The sequence below is a fragment of the Rhagoletis pomonella genome, unplaced genomic scaffold (assembly GCF_013731165.1).
Source record: "Rhagoletis pomonella isolate Grant_MI unplaced genomic scaffold, Rhpom_1.0 Rhpom_scaffold_00004, whole genome shotgun sequence".
NCBI classification, from domain to species: domain Eukaryota; kingdom Metazoa; phylum Arthropoda; class Insecta; order Diptera; family Tephritidae; genus Rhagoletis; species Rhagoletis pomonella.
The window spans coordinates 33,272,623-33,292,895 of record NW_023458558.1 but is presented as its reverse complement, the minus strand read 5'-3'; the positions used below and the strand labels follow the sequence as shown (position 1 = coordinate 33,292,895).

Sequence of the window (20,273 nt, the reverse complement as noted above, 5' to 3'; positions counted from 1 at the left end):
AAGAAAAAATCTACAAACACCTTGACCGAGCCGCAATTATCTATTTTCAAGTATACATACATAATTATGTACTCGTAGTTGGTATGATTACCGTACTGAGTGCCATACCTACATAAAAGCGTTGAGCTTGCGCTTGCAAGCTTGTTTTTTTCTACCCGGTATGTGTTGTTGGTCGCTGTAGCCAAAGGGTTATAGACAACTTTCTACATGGAACGCAATGAATTGCCAAATGAAGTGTGAAATGTCATAACTGGACACTTGGTAAATCACCTGAAATCTTTGTTAGATTACTTTTCGGATGGTAGTAGTAATATTGGTTTTGTACAAAATCCATTTACGATTCATTCATAGATCTACAGAGTACTCCGACATTGAAACACACATTTGAGTCTTTTGAAACAGTTTTATTTTAGTGTTAAGGGTATATATCATGAAGTCGCTAAAGAGGTCATCTTAATTTTGCTTCTTTCTGTCATAATGTACTCATCTTACACTTATACGAAAAACAAATTCAGGTCGAAATTGGATGCTAATCCAGATATGCGCGTACAGCTTTCAGACATTATATCGAACTACTATTATATATATATATATATATATGTGACCTGGTCTACGAAAAGGGAGCTTACGTGCGAAAACTAGTTTTCTGTGAAAAAGCTGTTAAAAGTAAGCAACTCGTTTCGTCAGTTTCTCATTATCTCGTTAATTGTTCTCCGCGCTGGACGTCCAGTAAGTGTTGTTGTTGGTCCAGTAAGTGTTGTTGTTGGTCCTGTAAGTGTTGTTGTTGGTCGGAATATTATTATAGTTCATCGTGCAAGTTGCTAGTGTGGAACATTTAAAAAAGTAACACTGAAGAAGTGACGTTTACTGTATCTTTCTCTACATTTTTAGTACACTTCTAAGCAAGTTAGGATTTTCTGCTTTTCACAACGTGAAAAAGCATCTCATCTTCCATCCGAATCAACCAAAAAGTGAAAATTGATTTTTTGACACCTAAGCCGTAGACCAGGTCACATATATTATTAACAGTGAAACAATTTCATTCTTCACATTCAAATTTAAGTATACATACCTATTTCTGGTAAAAGATTTTATTTATATTTAAATTGAACTGCCTTTGATTTTTGGTAATTTTATGTGGGGTTTCATAAAATGAAAGGTATTTTGCAAGTGTTCCAACATCTTAAAAGTTTAAGAACCCGATAAATATATTGTACTTAATGAAATGAAAGTTTACGGGTTTTGTAACTTTTTTTTACATATCATTTTAACTCAGTTTGCAATTTTTTCCAAGCTGCTTTGCTAAGCTAAATTCCTATTTGTTGGCATTTTGCTGTTCTTGTTCATTTCCTACTCTTGTACTATTTCCATCTATTTTATATGCATTTTCTAAAATTTCTGAATATTTATTAACTACTATGATATGTGCGAATTTCAATACAAACACAAAGTACCAACGTCTCTTATATTGGCCTATTTTAAGTTTTCGGAAACCTTGCGTATTTCACGTTTCGCCTACTACTCTCTTCCGAAAGCGTCGGTTAATGATTTGAATAACCACATTGTCCAATTTGGCGCTAGGTAGTAGTTTAGAGTAATACTTGGGAGTTCATTCATTACTTTTATCCACTAAACAAATTTTTTGTGATTTTAGAACAAACAAATTTTGGGTTAGCGCTCGCAGTCGTAGCTTAAGATACTTTTCATTTTATTTCGGCTTATATTTAAATAATAAATTCAATATCCTTAGCTATAAATAAAGCTCTTTGGGCCCCAATGAGTAAACAACAAACGAAAACGTCACTATTTGCTGTAATTTATTTTGATGAAATTTATGTTCAATAAATTTGCAAGGGAGACTTATTTAACAGTAAATTATGTAGATAGCTTTGTTTCAGCCGAAATGACACATTTTATTATAAATATATGAATTAAATGAAATCATACTTTCCAAATTTATTTGCAAACTATGCAATAAAAATAAATTAATTAAATTACAAGTGGAAGTCTGTGCAATTTTCTGTCGGTCCTCCGGCTATGACCTGAAAAACAACAGAAAAAAATATATATACGTATTTTTAACCATAAGAAGCATGAAGCATCTAAAAATTTAATAATTAGGTATTTAGGCAGACTGAATAAATTTTATTGCTACTCCCACCATATATGTAGTTATATTAATGAAGTTTTATAGTTGCTAATTAATTTAATTTAGTTTTGTATGCCCCGTGATAACAATTCGAGTGAAACAGTTCACTCTGCTGAATAAAAACTGTACTACCTTAGAATAAATAAATAAATTCAATAAATAAATTCAAATCTCGCCTCAGCTTACATTTCAGCGTCATTATTATTGCTGGTTGTCGCGTAGTGGATCTCGTATTCATCTCAAGCATTTGACATACCACGCCTGCCCACTCCAGTGGACATTCACAGCAAAAGCCTTCGATTGGGTCAATGCAAGAGCTTGACAAGAAACGCCAGCACACTCGCCAACATCTGGAAGGTAAAAGATGAAAAGGACAAATAGAAAGGACAAATTAAGTAGGCAATGAATTAATGATTTTGTTTCCCGGTTTAACTACTGCGATTTTGTTTTATTAGAATAGAGTTAGAGCAATGTAATTTATTGTTTTCTTCTGTCTCTACGCGTATGCTCTTACTTTTATGAATGTATTTTAAGATGCATCTAAGCACTTATTATGTATAGGCGCCCATACGAAAAGATGGAGCATATGAGCTCGTATGATGCTTGAAGGGTGTGGCAGTCGTGAAATCTTCTATGTAGTTACAAAAAATCTTAGACAAAAGTGCTTCCATGGCCATATATTTATATAAGTATGTATTTTCAGAGAAAGTCATTTTTATCTGTTTGAGAAAATCGTATGTAGGCTTTTATGGAGCCTCTTTATTTCTGTCGTTGAAATGTATTCTTGGTGTTTATCTTTATTGGTTTTTATATTAAGTAGCCCTGTGTTTACAATAGTTTGTCTATGCCGCATTCTTAAATTAAGAACTTGATCAATTTCAATTTGTGAGGACTCATTCAACTGGACAATAGGAGAAATGAAAGACTTAAGAAAGAAAGAGAAGAGTGTTTAGGGCATCGGTTAGCATTTATGTTGAAAATATTATTGGGTTCTTGGCCGGTAATGCGGAAATGTTTCTTTTCATAATGAAAAATATATAAGTTTTTAACTCTAATTACAATTTTATTATAATATAATAGATGACGCAGCAGGCAATACATGTATATAGAACTTTCGTATGGCTGGTCTTCTTGGGAACGATGGTTGTATTAAAAGAATTTACTTTTCAGAGGCCAAATGAAGGATGGGTTTAAGTATTCATAGAAAGAGCGCGCAATCGGGAAAACGCAGCTTTTCCTGATGCTCTCATACACCAAAAATGCAATCTTGCAATTTCCCTTCACTTGATCTAATTGCTCGGGATGGCCGTTATTACAGCAATAAGACTCAAAGAAACTAGTTAATGGTTCAAGGTAATCTCTGGTCATTCAGATACTCTAGAAGAATAAGTATTTGTCATTTAAGGTGCATTACGAAATATTGATCAAAGACCTAGAGAAAAAAACGAGTATTTTTCTTCTGTGGCAGTCAGGCAGTTCTAAAAGATGTCGAACATCCCTGATCCAAACAGCGCAGATTTCTAGAATCAAATTAGTATGCATATGTAGTTGGGCGGCTGAATAATGAGTTTTAAAAGTAAAAATTAGCAAGGAAAGCTTCCACCACTTACTTTCAAGAAAGAATACGGTATTTATACCAATGACTGATTTGGCCAATGTACGGGAAAAGTTTTCGTCCTATGGAACAGAGAGTATTCTTGGCCCCCCTATAACAGGAAACGCACTTCTGTGCCTTTAAGTTTCCTTATAAAGACATTTAGTGGCTTGGATGTTGAATCGGACCAATGGTGTAGTTGCCAGATCATAGAAGAAAAATACACACGCCTGGCAGACATCTCACCGGCGAAAATAAGATCATCTTACAGACTCATGCCATCGAAAGCGATTAGTATTCGATATGGTATCACATCGCTACTATTTTTAGCCTATGTTTGAGAATGATTCAACTCTTTAGTCGTTTCAATTTAAACTAAGAATTTTAACTTTAGCCAGTGGAAAAGTTCTTATCAGGCGCCGCAAATCTAGTTTCATATAGAAATTCTCTGCAGGTGCATATTCAGAATTTTCTTGTTTATTATTCTTAACAAACATTTGCATTCTTCTCATCTCAACGTAGTGTATCACACTTCATATAATGAGCTTTTAGATATAAAGTATGAGTTTGTCGTCAGCCTCAGGAAAATGTCACCGACCCACAGAAAGTTGTGCTCGCATATAAAACAGGTAATTAGTCATAAGACGCCGCATGCAAGTAGTTCGTTTTATAGTATTTTGTATGCGCAGGCAGTGTTTATATACCTACATGTGTATACCTTAACTTTGCGTTTTCGCACAAATGGCCGCTCTAACCCATCAAAGTACGCAAGTCAAGTAATCACTGCTTCCATTCGAAAATACGTCTCTCGCGGAATACCCAAGCTGCGCGATTATTCCATGTCTAATCCTAATAAACTTTTTTTTTGTGTGTGTGTATTTTTCATGAGAAACTTCAGACTACATTCACTTGTGATATAGAAATGAAGTGCCTAATTTTGTTCATTGAAAAAGCAAGTTTGTTGCTTAAGTCTTTAGTTCTGCTTTCGAAAGGTAATAAAATTTCGATTGCCAATAACGAGAGAAATGAAATCAGCGCAAACCATTAGCATGCGATTACTAATGCCAGCAGGTGTTATTAGAATTGTTGTACATTTTTGTTGTAAATGAGGCATGCAACATTGCAGTTTATAGGCGAACACGAGCTGATGGAGTGAAAGTAAAGCACTTGGGAATTTGGCATGAAGACGCACGTAATTGCAACACAAATTATTAACAATTCAAATGTGCTTGATACAAAAAAATAAATAAAAAAACTCCGCCGCAACAATGCAAACACACATACCGAAAACCTGTATAAATGCGACAATAATATGGCAAATGTGGCCGCTGAACTAATAATATTGGACAGTGCACAAATTGCAGTATCCAGCTCGGACGCAATTACGAGCTTTTCACTAAACTCATTACGCACAAATACTTGCTAACCATACTCTGTCTACATTTTATTTTGCTTAAAGTATTTGTGCATTTTTTCCAATTACCAGCCACAGCTGCAGATTAGTCGCTCGATTGCGCGCTAGTCCGTTCGTTCAAGTCAATGCGACTAATAACTGTAATTCAAAAGGATGAAAACCCACCTGAATAAGAAGAAGAAATAGCAGAAAGTAAACGGCCATACGTTCAAATGTATGAAACATAAATCAAAGTAATGCCGAGCATGTGCACGACGTAATCTTCTGGCCGCCATCCAAACGCCTAGGTGGCAATCGTAGAGTCCTAACGAACTAGTCAATATACTTGTAGATACTGGGCACTTATTGATTTTGCATGATGATTTCGTTCTTCCAGGCGCACAGGCACACATGCATTCACTAAAATATATCGCAGGTTACTCGTGCCTTTCTCAATGACGTTGTGAATTTGTTGCAGTTGCATTATGAAGGAATGTGGTTATTTCTGGCTTAGCTACACCTTCGCCACTTCCAACATATACGCGCGCATGTTATAACTCTACCGTGACCATCAGACGCGCGCCGGTATGCCAGATATACCAGTTGGTATTGGTATTATATTTAGTTGCCGGCGCAGCACTGGTTTATTCTTTGAAAGCCAAAGGAAATGGCATGTTTTCTGTTGAAACATTTTATGTTTTATGTCTGTCTTCAAAAAAAAATTTAAATATCGAAGCTTGAGTATTAATTAAAAAAATTATATTTTCACCAATAATTGAAAATTCGTATTTATTTAATAAATATGAAATCACAATTCGATCATTTTTGACTTATCGGTTATTGCTCCTGAATGGATTTATCCTTTTAGCCCGAGTGATGATTCGCCGCAACCAACTGTTTTTTTAACGGTAGCCCTCATACCTTAGTATCGCACAATATAAAAGCGTTTGTTGTATCATTTGGTAGTGCAGATTTCTTTCCGAATTACCCCATAACAGTTTTATAGATTAAAAACATGTGGAGCAGATTCATTGATAATTGTTTATTGTTTGTCATTTATTTTCCTCACAAGTTATAAATTTATTTTGGTGTCTTTGCCTAATTGTTTTGTTTAAACAAAACCTCATTTTGGAAATTCTACATTTGTCGGATTGTTTATTTACCTTAGTATAATACAGATATAAGAACCATCGTCCACGTTTATTTGTTAGTGGGAAAGTGCTGGCTCCAAATTTTTCTGAAGTTGACTGGAGAATTTCTCTGTTATATGATAAAAAGGTCATTTTTTCACCCAAAAAGAATTACAACTGCAATGTAACATGCAATTGAAAACAAATTTTAAATTTTTAGCAAAAACGAAAAATTAAGCAAAAAAAGTGATGACGGAAACTCTTTCTAACATAAATCAAAAAAAAAAATGAATTGATCGGACCCAAGACAGGTCCGACGGGGTCTTGAAGTTTTCCATGTATTTTACATGGGGAAAATACTTTTTTTTTGTAGCATTGCTATAAAATCACAAAAAAAAAAATTTAATACATATTTTAATTCACATATGTTTTTGGATAGGGTTGCCATTTATCTATACCAAAATCGATACCATATCAAACTATCGAATGTGCAAAAATGCATATTGCACATTTCACTTAACTTACATAATTACCTCTTCTTAGTTAACAGATGGGTGGCAATAAGCTTAAATTTTAAATAATCATTCTTCTATTTTTTAAGAAAGGTGGCAACCCAGTTTAAAAATGTATTTAAATATTTTCAAACGCTTTTGGTTTTGATTAATAAACTTACACCCAAATTCATAAAAAATAAAGAAGACTTTAACTGCTTTATAAGTAGAAAATTTATATGAATATGTCACTTTATACAGCTCTTTAAATCTATTTTATTTTTTATGAATAGGGCGTTAAGATATTATATTGACTTTATATAATTTTAAATTTTCAAACATCATCCAAACCTGTTTTTCAGAATTTTTACCTAAAACCTACAGAAAACATCAACAAAATGCTAAAAAAATTAAACACATCCATTGAATTGCGCACATGATGTAATTATGAAAACATAAAATAACTAATTCTTTTATATAACAGATAGAATTATCGGTTGTTAAAAAGTACTCAGTAAAATGTTTAAGTTAAATAAGCATCATGGTTATTTCTTTAAGACTTCGGAGGGAGCATAGTCTTATTCGATCAAAAAATATTTATTTTTAACTATTTGATAGCAATTCTACGAAAAAATTGTTTTTTCTTCATGCATATTACATAGGAAATTTCAAAGCCCCGGCAACACGGGTAAATATTAACCTACATATCTCAAAATAAAAAATACGCGTCTACATATTTTTGATATTCTTCACGTCAGGCAGTAGCTGGAGGAAAACAAATGTGGACCACCCTAATGTACATACATACAAACCTCTGGGCATAGGTATGTAAATACATCTCTTCACAAACGCACTTGGAAATACGACAACTTTAAGTTATAGAAGTTTATTATTCAGTTTGAGTGTACAGTTTCCAGCGTTTTTCAATGCCTTCGCCGCATGCAGATGCTCCCCGTTTTCGCAATGTTCATCGTAAAGAACTTCAGTCAGTGCAAGTGCAGGGATATTTATCAGGTGTGCTATTCTCACATGTACCATCACGCAAGCAGCATTCGTGAATGCAACACTAATTTAAGTCTACAACAACACAAAAGCAAAGCGTGAAAAAGAGAGAGAAAACATGAAATTTAATAGTAGGAAAGCCGCAAAAAATAATTTACAAAAAGAAATGTAGCCATTTGCCAGCGAAATACGAAACTCGCTAAACTATTAGCAACACCAACAACAACATGTGAGTGATACCGTTGGAATAACGTGCTGTGCAGTTGATTGTCGTGTCGACACATGCAACATGCATTATGGCTGCGGCTAAAATGTACGATTTGCAATAATTTGCTTTGCTTTTTATTGCCTTGCATTTGCTCCAACTTCAAGATGAATGCTACATATGCTTTTATTATTGTTGTTATGATGGTCCAATTTAAATAGATGAATTTTCATGCAGTCAAAGGCATTTGTGGTCACTAGATGACAGTATTCTGGAAACTGTGGCTATTTGCAGTTTATGCGTAAATGAGCGACACATGAAACATTTTGCATTGGGCCTAAATGACTATTTAGATACATTACGTATTTTATTATCTGCGGCTTGTATAGGTAAATAATTGTTTTCTACTCACCTCGATCGCAGAGCATGTCTTTCCTATTGGTATCGCACACGCATTTCCAGGCGCTGCCATTACAAGAACCAAGAATACGCTAGCTGTATCGGCATCTGTAAGTGTAGCAAACGAAAGGAATAAGAAACGGAAGGTTTAAGAAAATTTTTATTATGGTTTATAAATTGAGCATTTGTGTGGAATTTTCACACGTAAACGAAAGACTTAAGCCACAAACTCGTAATACAACTGTGATGGCCGTGCAGATGTGGTAAGGGAAACCCGGTATGATTGTTTTATAATTGCTATGTACTTAGTACCAGAATTCCCGAGCTTTGATCGGAGTGTATAAACATACTTTTTAAATTTAAAAATTAATTAAATACATATACGTCTTAATATCTCTGAGTTGGGGATTTTAAAACTACTTTTCATTTGATTCACATATTATTCTTTTTATTTTTATTAATAAATAATACCGAATAACCGTCAGCCTTATACGAATATTCTCGAAGATGAGACGTACATATCTGTATAATCTTAAAATGCAAAACATTGGGCTGTATGCATAAAACCTAAGCAAATGCTTTTTCTTAAAAATGCAGACCATGTCAAGTAATTTAAATTAAAGTAAATAGGAGGATGGTTCCGTGCGCAGAAGTGGAATTTTTTTGACTGCAATTCACCTGGGAGTGGCGAGAAGTAATTCTTGTGCATATGATTCAGCTCACTACGTCCGGATATTTATATCCACGTATCCTCTGGGTAGGGATCAAACTCCCATTTGGGAGCGAGCTAAAGTTAGAAGGCGTAAAACTTCGCGCGCGCTGGGTTTGCGTCCCGCCACGTTAAAACCCCGCCCAATGAAAAACAAAAAGCAGCCTCAGAGTCGACCCCCCCCCCCCCCTTTTTCTGATGGCGACCGCGGAAAAACGTATTAAGGAGTATGATTTGAGGGTATACACCTGGAATATCCGGACCCTTAATGGGAAAGGTGCCTCTTCCCGGCTGGTTGATGTCCTCGGGAAGACAATGGATGGAGCAAGGAAAGGTAAGCGTGAATCTTGCGACGTCGACTATAGTTGCCACATAAAGGAGCGCAAATTCCATGTGGAATTTGTGGTGGTAGAGAGACTCTGTCGCCGAGTACTGGATTTCATCCCGGTAGTCAAACGTCTAGCCACAATCCTCATCAAAGCGAGATTCTTCAATATTTCGCTTATCTGCGCCCATGCCTCGATGTAAGACGTGGCATCCTAAGATCTCTTCTATGAGCGCTTGAAGAGAACCTATGAGCTCTGCCTCGAATCGTGCTTGGCGATTTTAATGCCAGGTGGGCAAAGAAGGGAACTTTGGCGCCAATATCGGAAAACTCAGCCTCCACGAAGAAACATCCGATAACGGATTGAAGTTGATTGACCTTGCCGGGCCCGAAACATGGAAATATTTAGTACTAGGTTCTAGCATAGGAAAATCCACCAAGCTACATGGCTGTCTCCAGATCGGAAAAAAGAACCCAAGTCGATCATGTTGTGAAAGACGGAAGGCATGCTCTCTGCATTTTAGACGTATGTACACGTCGAGGGCCAAACATCGACTCGGACCACTATCATGTTGCAGCCAAGATACGCACCGCTCCTGTGCACCAAACAGTGTGCGCCCAACAATGCAAGGAAAGCTTAACGTCGAAAAGCTGCAAACACAACAGACGGCCAATTTATTCGCCACCCGCCTACTCCTATTCTGCCTTCTCGGGATTAGATAGAAGCAAAGTATTCAACGCGGCCCGCGGTACTGGTAACAGAGTAAGAGGTAGGCCTCCTCTGCGTCGAAAAGACCAGGTGGAGAAAGGCTTGGCTTCACTTGGCATTTCCAACTGGCGTCAGTTAGCACAGAAGAGAAATGACTGGCGCGCTGTTTTAGACTCGGCCAAAATTGCCTAGGCGGTTACAGCGCCAATTAGGAAGAAGAAGAAGAAGAAGAAGTAATAAGTGGCGACCGCTAAGGTGTAGTAATTAGAGGGGCACACGACCATTCTGCAGAACCCAATATCGAGCCCATCTTCCGACTAACATCAAAAATTAAATAAAGTAAGTGCGCCTGAGCCACACTGGAAAAGTGAAACTTACGTTATATATCTACTTTGTCTCATAACCAATATACATATGTACATCTGCTTTTGCTTAAGGTTATATTTTTTGTCTTTTTTCTATCTAGATCCCTACCTCTACCCCTGTTCGTTCTAATTACATTTTTGTTATTCTGTTTTCCTTTGTCTTCATTTTTATCTTTATACTAAATCGATAACAAAATCGATAAAATATCTATAACTAAATCGATGACAAATTCGATAAAAAAATCCGATAGCAAAATCGATAATAATATTGGTAGAAAAATCGATTGGATAATCGATAAAAATATCGATAACAAAATCGATAAAAATATCGATATAAAATCGACAACAAAATTTCATTAGAAAATCGATAAAAATATTGATAACAAAATCGAAATAAATGTCGATAACGAAATAGATCAAAATATCGATAACGAAACGAACAAAAAAATCGATAAAAATTTCGATAATTATCTACATCGATAAGTTCGGAAAATATCTATGCAAAATTGATAATAATATCGATACAAATTTCGATAACAAAATCTACTAAAAATATTCATAACAAAACCGATAAAAACATCGATTATTATATCGGTAAGTCCCGAGAATCCCGAAAATAACTAAAATCCCGAAATAGTCCCCAGATTGAGTCTGTGTCTATATCATTTTCTTTATAATTACCTTTATTTTAATATTTCTTCCTCTATCTTCATCTTTACTTATATCCTCATCTTTTTCTTTATTTTTACTCTCCTTTGTTTTTACTTTAATTTTATTATTTTCTTCATCCACATATTCCCCCTCACCTTTGCCGTTATATAAATAATTAGTTTAAATTTGCATTGGTCTTCATTTTTGCCTTTATCTTTACGCACCTTTGTTTTTGTTTCTATTTTTTCTTTTGTCTTTATCCTTTTGTTTACCTAAGTACGAACTCACCTTTACTTTAGTTCTTGTATTGGTCTTTTTCTAAGTGTTATTCTTTAACCTTTCATTAGCACTCAAGAAGCACTTGCTTCAGCCCCAACCGTTTCCGTTGCACCATTTCCAAGTGCAATTTCCGTTGAATTTTCCAATTTAATCCAAACCAATCAACCGCCGCTAAAGAAGTTTCACTTCAATAAAACGTTTTTTCTAATAGCAGGCGGTGGCAAACCTCCGACGGTATTTCTGCCATGAAAAATAGCTTCTCATTAAAATACAATCGCCGTTAGGAGTAAAGCCGATACAGAACCATGACTTATAACAGTGTCCTCGCTCAGAAAATACGACGAAAAGCAAAAATCTTTCAAATAGCGCAAATTGGGAAAACTAGGTTGCTTGTTACAAACAGAAAAAGGAGACACGCAATCGATTCTTCAAAACTTGTCGTCCCCAAACCAGACAAGGCAATAGCTTTTGTTTATCACTTTTCAAACCTTTCTTAACTCAATGGAATCCCGTCTTGCTTAAATACATGTTTTAATTACTAATAGTAACCTAAGCTTTAATTCGCTTTCGAAAGGCATGTCGAAACCAGTGAATATTGCTGCAGTTTCGTTTTGCTATTGGTTTCTACGATTTGTCGGTTGGCAGAATCTTATTTTCCCATAAACGCGCGTATCTCCGCCAAAGCAGAATTCAATTAATAACAATTTCTCAGAAGAATACAAATTTCGCACTAAAAATTCAGTTAAAATTTAAAGCGATTTGCTTTCCACTAGCACGCTGAACAACAGTCAAGCGTCATAGAGAAAGGCATGGCCATAGATTGAATGGAAGGAAAGTAAGTTACAGAAAGGTTCTGCCTAGTTTTCTGTGCTAATTTAAAAGCAGTTTTTTATATTCATTGTTGTAAACTTTTTAGTTTGTTGCTTTTTAAAACTTATAACTGCCTACCGCAAGATAGTAGAGCTTTTTTGTTGACTGTTGTAAAATGCCAGCGAATATGTTCGTATATACGCTTGTTATCGTCGACAACGAAATTATTTGAACCTTTGCGATGAACTCAATTTATTTTTGATTGGGCTATTAGTAAAAAAGGTTGAGAGAAGTCAATGCTTGCAAGGAAGGATAGTCTAATATCGATTGATGGCAGCTACCAAGGTGAGAAATTAAGTTCTTCTTAGTCATTTGCTAATCTAATCTCTAAGTCTTAAATGTTACGAAAGAGGAGAAATATATTTGATTTAAAGCTTGATTCAACGACCAAATAAAAAAACAAAATTTATTTATGATTTGATTTAATGGACAAATTAAAATTTATAGTAACTTTTGATAACTTTGATTGTTATTTTTTTAATAGTTTTGAATAGTTGTCAAACATTATGGTGTACGCTGTAAGAATTTGAGAATAGAAACACAAAAACTGTAGAAGCTACGAGTTTTTTCATACCTGCGTACATAAACTTTAGTATAAAATATAGTATATAGTATATTATAGTAAAACACTGATGTGTAAATATTGTATGGAATGACCCATATGTATATCAATTAAAAACACTTTCGCAACAATGAAGTGAAAATATGTAAGCATAAAAAACAAAAACGAAAAAATCTACACTAAAGCGCCGTTAATACAACTTAAAACGCTCTTTTCCAAATCAAAAGAAGAACACTAACACCGAAATCAAAATTATCGAATAATTAGTTGTGGAAACATTTCAGAGTTAGTTTGTATAATAATAATAATAATAATAATAGCAATAACAACAAAAACAGTGGGAACAGCTGCATGACTTGGCTGCAATAAAAAGAACGGCAAGATAGTGTGCAATGAAGTAAACAACATTACCAGCAGAGAATTGCGGGATTTGCAGATTTCTATTCGTTTTTTTTATATTTCTTTATTTTGTACAAATATAAAAATTTTCCTTTCGCCTTTACCCTCTTTTTTGGTTGTTTTTTTTTCTTAAGGGTTTTCCAGTATACAGTCATTGGCGTTTTATATTTCGATCTGTTGCCGCCATAGCTGCCGTTATAGCTGCTGTTTCATAGTGGTGGCAACAGCAGCCGTAGGGCATCTCAACAGGCCATCAATGTAGCAGCGCCCAGCAGTTTTGCACTGGTTGCCACAGAAGCTGCTCAATGCCGATTTTATACCGCTCGAAGCAGCCAACGAGCAACTGTAAGTGTTGGCCTTTTTATTTTGTTGCTTCTTCGTTATGCTGTTAAGTCGATGCCTTTTCATTGTTGCAAATGTGCAAATTTTGCAATAAAAAACAAACTCGTTCATTCGTTTCATTTCATTCGAAGCTGTCACCGCTCTTGTTCTTGTTGCTGGCGCTTACAACTAACTCAAGCCTTTCCCTTGCGGTTGTGATTTGCAATAGTGCAACGCAGATGGTTACCTGCACTATGTATTTCGTTGTTGTTGCACACAAGCTTACTGTTGGTATTACAGCTGTTGTTTTGCTGTAACAATAATCGCTTTCGTGTGCGCGCCTGCAAAGTGGGTGGAGCTTTCCGCCTCTTTCGGCAACCAAGTCATCTAAGAAAAAGACGCACAGAACTCTACTACTAGCGAATTTAATTTAGTTTTTCATTTGTAGACTACTTGTGGTCAGAAAAGTGCTTAAAAAATATTACAAAGGCTATAGCAACTACATACTGCAACAACAACTTCAATTGCGCATCATCCTCAGCTTTAGCATTGGCAATCACAACAGCCAACGGGAAGGTGTAGTATTAGGACAGCATCAAAGATTTTTGTTGTTACTGAGCGAACATTCATTTTGTGGCAACTGTCTATATTTGAAATGCCAGTATTTTCATGTATTTGAGGACTTTTTTCTTGAGTATGGCATGCACGATTCAAAGCTTGTAGCTAATCGAAAATAGTGTGCTTAACATAGAATACGTGATTCCTTGCTGGCACTACTTTCCAAGGCTACTAAAGCAAAGCAAAAATCAGTTGCGAAAGAACCGACACTCAGTCGAAAGTTGGTGCTGTTGGGCTCACTTGATGCGTTTACATTGCACTGCATTGAAGGTAGATAGCCTCTACGGCTGCATATTGTGGTCATCTGATGGTAGCCGCAGCCACAGCGAATGATTGCTTTTCTGCTCAACATGATTACTGGTTGCATCGTGGCTAAGATTACAATTAATTGGAACTCTTCGTAATTATTTTTAGTATTCCTAGAAAGTCTCAAAGTCACAGTCTGAATTTGCAAAAAAAAATTCAGAAACTGGGTCATCAATTTGGATAACCCAGGGAGGAAGTATATACGTATATATGTCGGCATCGAAATCCAACGCATAATCACTTTTGCCAACAAGTGCCATTTTGGACTTAGTATGCAATTCAGAGACCTCTTTCGACGCACGAAATCCACATTCTATAAGTCAATCACCATGCCCGTGCTCGTATTTGGCGCAGAAGCATGGACCATGACAACATACGATGAGGCGGCTCTTAGGTCTCTTATAGTATTCGAGAGAAAGATTTTGCGGAAACTTTACAGGCCTTTACACGTTGGCGATGGCGAGCACCGCAGATGATGGAACTATAAGAGGTATAAGCTTTACAACGGCATAGACACCGTGAAGGGAATTAAAATACAGCAGCTCCGCTGGCTTGGCCATGTAGTTCGAATGGATTCCACCGCTCCAGCTATGAAAGTATTCAAATCGGAGCTCGGTGGTGGTAGCAGAAGAAGAGGTAGGCCCCGCTGCGATGGAACGTCCAAGTGTAGTAGGACTTGGCTTCACTTTGCTTTTTCAATTGGCGTCAGTTGGTACAGCAGAGTGACGACTGGGCTGCTTTATTGAATTCGGCCAAATTCGCTTACACCGTTACAGCGCCAAATAAGAAGAAGAAGAACAAAAAATATTAATTTTCGTGAAACATATCTTACCAAAAATATGTGTTTTACAAATATATCGACTCTTACGTCACCTAGATGATTACTTCTTTCATATTGCACTGTAATCGGGTTCTGAGCTAAGTTTGAAGTTTCAATGCTCTAGCTCGTCGTGAAATTTGCTAAAAATGTATTGCAAAATTTTATTACATACAGGTTAAACTTAATAAAAGCTTGTATAATAGGCTATTTTTTTGGTAATTTTGTTGTTGTGTTTGCTGACATATTGTTTCTGGTAACGTTGACAGCACCCAAATTGTGATGGTACTTTGTTGGTTTTAGACGCCCAGCTGTCAAACTGCAAACTAGACCGCCGAAGAACCACCAGCCGAGTATAAGAAAATGTATTGAAATGGATAGCACAAAAACGGCAACAACAATAAATTTGTACATGTTACATGCTGGAAAAATATATGGTATACTGGATGGAGACAAAAATACATATGTACATAGAAAGAAAAAGCAAAAAAAAAACATTAAAACGAAACGTAATGAAATGTAGGAAATGTGTTTGTCGCAATTCAACTGTCTCCAGTTCTTTAACTGCCGGCGTGTTTTGGTAGATTTTGTATATACATAACTTTCGTTTTATTTTTAACTTCTTGGCGCATTTTAATTGCTTAGCCACTTTTTAGAATACTACATACATATATGCATACTTACGCAGAAAATGTATATATGTATATACATATGTACATATGTTTGCACTTACGTATAGTTTTTTTCTTTATGTCGAAGTCAGCGTATTTTGTAAGTTTTGTTGTTTTCGCTCTGCTTAATCATTTGGTCAATGTGACCAGCGCTTGTTAGCGCTCACTGGGTGTAAAGATGTCTAATTAAAACTCCCAAGTGCAAAAAAAAACAAAAATACCAAAGAAACCTAAAGAAACGGCACCACCCAGCTTCAGCCCGACTTTTATTGCTGCCATTCCAACACATTCACACACACTACCAATTTTAATTTCGAATTTTATAGCATTTATTTTGACTACAACACATTTTTTTTATACTCTTTTAAGCTTTGGCTCATTTTCGAGCGACATTTTAGTTGTTCGCTTTCGCATAGTAAACGCATTGTTAAGCGAGCTCTCGCCGCCAGTGCTCTGATGCTAACCTAGGCTTATACTACCTCGGAATCTCTGGTATATGGTAGGTTTTAATAGTTGTCTTATAGTTACCTGGATACGATTTGTTGTACATATGCAGCACCTGCAATTTTAACATAAACGATTTTCGTAGGTGAAGCGAGAAGAGAAAAGAAAAAAAACCAAGTACACAGTTAGGTAAAAATTTAATTACATATACAGATATATGTATTACAAATTAACGAATGTAAAAAAAAACCGTTGCCCAAAATTTACAGTAAACAATAAAAACTTTCTTATTTCAAAAGGTTCTCTCTTTCCCATTTCAGGGTAGTTTTATAAATCGATATTTTAATGCCAGAAGCATCCGGTGATCGAAGTTCTTTTTTTGGCAAAAACGTCAGTTACGTGTTTTTGCATAACGACGATTCACAGTGCGGTACTCTAATCGCCGATATGCTTCCTTATGACTATGTATACAAGAAAATACAGCAAAAAATTTCTTTATTTCAAGGACCGAATATAGTCGTTAGTTTTTTTCTGGTATGAAAATCTATTTTTATTTAATCATTATTTAATGAAAAAACAAGAATTTTAAAATAATGATTTTATATGATCGAAAAAAATTGAAAGGCAATTTGAACAGTTTTATCCTGATTATTATAAAAATCAAAGACCCATCATCCTTCTCTATGATGATTAGATTAGGGAAAGGTTTAAGATTAAATTTTTTTTTTATAACAATCACTATTTTAACTCGAACATAGTGAACTCAAATGCACTTTATCACAAAAAAAAGAGTTGAACTTTAAAATGAGGAGGATGTGACTTAAAAATGCTAATATGTATAAGGTTCTAAGAAGTGCTAAGTTTTATCTTGCTGTTAAAGTAATATACCCAGTAGCACCCAGGCTCGATCCTGACTTTTTTAAATTATATTTTTGTTTTAATTATGTGCGTTATTCTATTTTTTTTTTGTTTATGTTTATGGTATTTCACATAATTATTTCATGTTAATTTAATTTGTTAAAGCTTAATTTTAATTAAAAAGGCCATTAAATGTAAATTTACATAAAAAATGTAAATCTGCTTACCACTACACCACAGCGGCAACCGATGTATATCGCAGAAACTGGTATCTGAACAATCATGGGTATAGGAGATATAGCTTATACAGCACTGATCTTGGCAATTTTCTTAATAGATTTCGTATGATTATCGCGAAAATATCTCACGAGATTTCTCGGGGTTAGCCGTTCAATAGAAGAAGCTTTAAGGTAAAACCCATTTCTGAGCAATCATTTGTATGGAGGCCGTAGGTTATAGTCACCCGATATTTGTCATTTTCACTGTAAGTTTTCTATTGATAATGAGTGAAAAAATTTCATATCTGAAAAATCAGTTCTATGTGGGCTATGTGTTGTTGGGGTCCGATTTTTGGTAGTTCCGACAAACGAGTATTAAATTATAAAAATACCTTACCGAATTTTAGTCTTATATCTCGAAAATTGAGGGACTAGATTGCGTTCATACAGACAGACGGACAGATGATGTTTTAAGTATACATTTTCATGGGGTTTTCTCTTCTTCTTCTTCTGGTACTTATATATATCGGTTATAATACCATTTCATTTTCATGAAAATTATAATAAACTATTGGACTCCTTGCCAGAAACAAGATCCTCCACAAATGCGCAAACGATTGTAGGTTATAATTTGGCGACTTTGGCCTAGTAAGTATTCTAGCGATTATGACTGATCGACATAATATTTTATTGGAAAGTTAGAGATCGATATTTTAAACTACGTCAGGGATTTCGATGCTTAAACTTGAATTGGGCCTACCCAACTAATCACCCTAGTTTTATACAACCGACTGAAGCTATTGCAATTTTTTTGACTGCAACTACAAATTGCACGTGAAGATTATGCAAAGCGAAAGCAATTAAATTTCAACAACATCGCGCAGCTGGATGCCTGAAAACACTCATTTATGTCCGGCCAAACAGGCAGCTAAGCTGACAGACCGGGCAGCGGAGCCAACAGCAAGGCGCTGATAGTAAGCTAGTACATTGATATCTATGAAGAAAAATTACCTCTGCGGAATGTTAAGTCTATGCGGTGGATAGTGGCCTCATTTCCATACCTTGTGAGGCGTTTCAAGTTGCTGGGATAAATAGTAAGAAAAATGGAATGCAGATTTGTAAAATGATCTCCGTAACGAATCTTAAGTAAATGAGATTTGAGCGGATTTGAGGAAATTACTATAAAATGTCAGGAGAGCGACTTAGAAATATTCTGCAATGTAGATCGTGCATATACTATATGTACATTAAGACGGGTCATTTTTTATAGGAGACTTTTTCGCCTATGCGCATATAACACTGAAAGATGCTACGTGAAGTTTTAAGAAAATTTTAGGAAGAAACAATGGGCATAAAATCAATTTGCAGTTTTCCATAGGTTTCTTAGTATTTTAAGGTAGTTTCGCAAAAATTTGCTTAAATTTTTTGTAAAACATGCTATGAGGAATCCATTTCTGTACTTATGTTTTTCTTAAAACTTTCACCAGAGAGCGCAACTGTGAAAATTTTCAAAATTTTTTCTAAACTTATTTTCGCAATTAGGCAAACTCCAAATTGATTTTAGACCCATTTTTTTCTTCGAAAAATTTACTTATAATTACATATAGAACCCTTCTATAGTCAAACAAAATTGGCCCGCCCTAATGTACATATATTTATACCATTCACCATTCAGAAATATTCGTTGGATTCTCTTATTTCTTCTAATTTTCTCCTAATTTATCAGCCGTTATGCATTTCCAACCTTTTCTCGCTATCCATACTCAGTAACTGCCGGCGACTGGAGTAATTGGGTGGCGGAAGGGGCGCCTCATTCATATTTCAACTACGATGACAACAAGCTTGGCAGTTTGTTGCAAGTGCAACGTTGCAACGTCGCTAGTTGTTGACGACGTCGTGCGGACATCGTTTTTTGTTTTTGTATTTATTTTTTATTTTGTTTCATTATAACAACCTTACGCGCCACAAGTGGTTTGCATCAATCGGCAATTAAATTAGTTACGATTACGATCGTGTCGTGTGTAGTGATACACACACACACATGTCATGCCACGCCACGTTACCCATAGCATTGCAACTGCACACTTTCCGCACCGCAGTCTGGCTTGCCATGCTTGCACACGAGATTATTACTTATTATGTGTGCAACTGATGCAATCGCGTTCTCTTCGACAGCTGCAGTCCTCCCCTCTATCCCTGATTGGAGAGTGATTTTTTGAAAGCGTAATAAATCATGTAGTTGTCTGTTGTTGTGTTCCTTTTGTCGATGTTGATATTGTTTGTGTGACACTTTTGCTGTTGTCGTTGACACATTTGACGTTTCATTAGTTCCTCATTCGCGTGCTTTTAAATGAGCTTAGGAGTATCTGTGTTTGACAGTTTGGGTCATTTGGTCAGGTTTGACAATTTTCCGTGGTAAAACGTATAAAGGTACGTATACATATATAGTATACTTGTATGCAGGTTAAGTTAAACGGCTGTGTTTAAGTGTTCGTACAAACTTTCAGCTGGAGGCATGTTTGGACATTGTGCGTGCCTTCTATGAGTGCCAAGAAAGTATCCTTATAGTATCAAATGGTTTCATTTCCGTTATCTCTGCCAAGGTGGTGAAAATCTTGATACCACCGGAAAGAATTCTTAGGTTGATTTTAGAGTGCTTTCTCTAATTGTTTAGTTCCGATCATTGTGTTATGAAGAAATTAACAGTACTGCTAAAATTTTATATGAGCATTAAAGGTGCTTTTTTTGCTTAAAATTTACTTGTTAATTTTCTTTTTTGGTTAATTTG

General features: G+C 35.5%; 1 long non-coding RNA gene across 1 annotated transcript; it reads right to left on the bottom strand.

The window, feature by feature from the left end:
• Positions 1-1,924: 1,924 nt before the first annotated feature.
• Positions 1,925-8,465, bottom strand: LOC118738459. The gene is made up of 3 exons (XR_004992883.1): positions 8,377-8,465; positions 2,336-2,499; positions 1,925-2,042 (listed from the first exon to the last, which is right to left on the bottom strand). It is a non-coding gene; the product is annotated as an uncharacterized LOC118738459 (long non-coding RNA).
• Positions 8,466-20,273: the final 11,808 nt, after the last annotated feature.